This window comes from Ursus maritimus, unplaced genomic scaffold (genome assembly GCF_017311325.1).
Source record: "Ursus maritimus isolate PB19 unplaced genomic scaffold, ASM1731132v1 scaffold_34, whole genome shotgun sequence".
In the NCBI taxonomy this organism is placed as follows: Eukaryota; Metazoa; Chordata; class Mammalia; order Carnivora; family Ursidae; genus Ursus; species Ursus maritimus.
In genome coordinates, this window is record NW_024426008.1 from 714,092 (window position 1) to 718,045 (window position 3,954).

Here is a 3,954-nt window from a genome sequence, read left to right on the forward strand (position 1 = left end):
ACTAAGAATGTTCATTGCATTATTATTTAAAATATTAGAAAAAATTTAAACAGTCTTAATGTCCATCAGTAGAAGAATAATATGGAATAATAGTCAAACTATGCTATTAATACATTCAGGGGAATACTATGCAGTGAATAAAAAAGTTAAGATGAAGCTGAATGCGTGGCATGAAGAAATCTCTAGGACATATTAGTCTAAGTGAAAAAGCAAATTACAAAGCAATAGAACAGCTTAATCTCAGTGAGGTTTTTAATAAAAGCCATAGAAGGGGGTGGCCCAAGATGGCGGAGCGGTAGGCGAACTAAATTTCGTCTGCTCCCAGGAACTCAGCTAGAGAGAGTTATCAAACCATTCTGAACACCTACCAACTCAACTGGAGAATGAAGAAAAGAATAGCAGCAACTCCATGAACAGAAAAACGACCACTCTCTGCAAGGTAGGAGGTGCAGAGAAGTGAATCTGAGGCGACATATGGGAAGCCAGACCATGGGGCGAGGGAGCCTCCGTCAGCCGGCTACCGGCAAGGGAAAGAGCAGCAGAGCGCAAACTCGGACCTTGCAGAAGTCCGCTCCGGTGAGGGACGTCGCTCTGGTGAGGAAGCCGGGGATGGAACCCTTGCTGGGACCGTGTGGTCTCAGGACTGTCAGGGTCACGGAAAGACTGGGGATGCGTGAGTGAGGCAGAGCTCCCAGGTATCGGAGCCGGGAAGCTGGTGGCAAAGCGGGAGCCGAGGAGTGGGCTCTCAGCTCGGGGTGGCCATAAACAGTGATCCGAGGCACAGTTGCGCCACTGCTCTTCCAGCACGCGGCCCAACAAGCAGCAGAACTGGAGAGACTCCCCTTCTTCCCCTGGGAGGAGCGGCTCAGGAGTGTGCCACAAAAATCTGCTGGGTTTGGAGACTCCAAACAGGACCGTGTGCCAGAGATAGAAACGTGTGGTCACAGGCCAGGTGAGCACGGAGTTCCTCCAGGAGACCACGGGGACAGGAGTGAGTGACTGCTTTTCTCTGAGGGCGCACTGAGGAGTGGGGCCAGAGATTGGGAGGCTGCCATTTTCATTCTCATCCTCTAAACCTGTGTGGAAAGCCTTCAGGGAACAAAAGCTACAGAGAGCAAACCTGAGCAGATGACTTAGCCTGGCCCCTGGCAAGGGAGGTGCAATCCCGCCTGGGCAAAGACACCTGAGAATTAATGCAACAGGCCCCTCCCCCAGAAGATCAGCAAGGATGTCCCGCCAAGACCAAGTTTACTAATCACTGCTATTCAACATAGCCTCAGCAATCAGACGACAAAAAGAAATTAAAAGGCATCTGAATTGGCAAAGAAGCAGTCAAACTCTCACTCTTTGCAGATGATATGATACTTCATGGGGAAAACCTAAAGACTCCACCCCAAAACTGCTAGAACTCATACAGGAATTCAGTAAAGTGACAGGATATAAAATCAATGCACAGAAATCAGTTGCATTTCTATACGCTAACAACGAGACAGAAGAAAGAGAAAATGAGTCAATCCCATTTACAATTGCACTCAAAACCATAAGATACCTAGGAATAAATCTAACCAAAAAGGCAAAGAATCTGTACTCAGAAAACTACAGAAAACCATAGAACACTCATGAAAGAAACTGAGGAAGACACAAAGAAATGGAAAAACGTTCCATACTCATGGATTGGAAGAACAAATATTGTTAAAATGTCTATGCTACCTAGAGCAATCTACACATTTAATGTAATCACTATCAAAATACCATCAACTTTTTTCACAGAAATGAAACAAATAATCCTAAAATTTGTATGGAACCAGAAAAGACCCCAAATAGCCAGAGGAATATTAAAAACAAAAACAAAAGCAAACAAACCTGGTGGCATCACAATTCTGGACTTCAAGCTCTATTACAAAGCTGTAATCATCAAGACAGCATGGTACTGGCATAAAAACAGACACACTGATCAATGGAACAGAATAGAGAACTCAGAAATGAACCCTCAACTCTATGGGCAACTAATCTTTGACAAAACAGGAAAGAATATCCAATGGAAAAAAGTCTCTTCAGCAAATGGTGTTGGGAAAATTGGACAGCCACATGCAGAAGACCATTTCCTTACCCCAAACACAAAAATAAACTCAAAATGGATGAAAGACCTAAATGTGAGACAGGAATCCATCAAAATCCTAGAGGAGAACACAGGCAACAACCTCTTCAATCTCAGCTGCAACAACTTCTTCCTAGACACATCTCCAAAGGCAAGGGAAGCAAGAGCAAAAATGAACTATTGTGACTTCATCAAGATAAAAAGCTTTTGCACAGTAAAGGAAATAGTCAACAAAACCAAAAGACAACCGACAGAATGGGAGAAGATATTTGCAAATGACATATCAGATAAAGGGCTAGTATCCAAAATTTATAAAGAACTTATCAAACTCAACACCCAAGGAACAAATAATCCAATCGAGAAATGAGCAGAAGACATGAACAGATATTTCCACAAAGAAGACATCCAAATGGCCAAGAGACACATGAAAAAGTGCCCTACATCACTCGGCATTAGGGAAATACAAATCAAAACCACAATGAAATACCACCTCACACCGGTCAGAATGGCTAAAATTAACACGTCAGGAAATGACAGATGTTGGTGAGGATGCGGAGAAAGGGGAAAGTCTGGAAAGATACTACTAAACTAACAACAAAGGTTATGTCTGAGGATGAACATGGGAACTGAATCTAAAAGAAGCCATTGGGTTTTGCTATTAGGAAATCATTGATGACTTTTGAAGAAAAATCTCATGGAAGTTGTGAGACCAGAAACAATAGTGAAGAAGAATGGAGGAAGGTGGAAAGGGGAATTGAGCATAGAAAGTTCCAGAGAAAATGGAATGGAAATGTGAGCAAACAAAGTTCCAGAGAAAATGGAACAGAAATGTACAATGAACACAAGGCACAGAAAGGAATGGTGTGGTGGTGTGGATGAGCTCAGGAGACCAGCCAGTGATGTCTGGAGCCAGAGGGACGTGTGAACTAGATTGAAGCCAAATTTCATGATGAATTTGGGGAGTATTTTGGGCTCAGAAGTAGGCTGCGCGTTGAGTATTACTGATCGGAATTGGGGGGAATGGCAGGAAGTCTTCAGTTGACTTCATCTTGTTGTTAAAGAAACTTAGTGGCCTTTTGCCACATCTGCTGTGAGAACGAAGACCATTCTCAGCAATCAGACTGTTGACATCCCAGAAAATGCCGACCTCACTCTGAAGGGATGCACTATTATTGTGATGGGCGCCAGAGGAACCCTGTGAAGGGACTTCAATCACATCAGTGTAGAACTCAATCTCCTAGGAAAAAAAGAAGAGTTTCAGAGTTGACAAGTGGTGGGGAAATAGCAGGAACTGATTACTGTTCACACCATCTGTAATCATGTACAGAACATGGTCAAGGGCTGGGCTTCCGGTACAAGATGAGGTCTGTGAAAGCTCACTTCCCCATCAACGTTGTTATTCAAGAGAATGGTTCTCTTGTTGAAATCCAAAAATTCTTGGGTGAAAAATATATCCACAGGGTTCAGATGAGGCCAGGCATTGCTTGTTCAGTATTTCGAGCCCAGAATGAGAAGTTAATTCTTGGAGGAAATGACACTGAACTTGTACCAAATCCAGCAGCTTTGATTCAGCAAGCCACAGCAGCTAAAAACAAGGATACAAGAAAATTTTGATGGTGTCTATATTTCGTTTGGATTTCCCGGGAGATAGCAGTGTCTTTTGTTCTAATGAGGTAACTTGGTAGGCTCCTGGTTGGGGGCTGGTCACAAGAAAGACCAAGCCATGATAAGGAGATTCGAATTTTCAGCTCCACTCCTCATTCTCCGGAGAGAGGGGAGGGGCTGGAAATTGAGTTAAAGATTGATCATGTCTATGTGATGAAGCCTCCATAAAAATTCCAGTGGGGCTTGGGGGC

The 3,954-nt window shown here is 43.5% G+C and overlaps 1 pseudogene; it reads left to right on the forward strand.

Annotated features, from left to right (window-relative positions):
- Positions 1 to 474: 474 nt before the first annotated feature.
- On the forward strand, positions 475 to 3,712 carry LOC103682239 (annotated as a pseudogene).
- Positions 3,713 to 3,954: the final 242 nt, after the last annotated feature.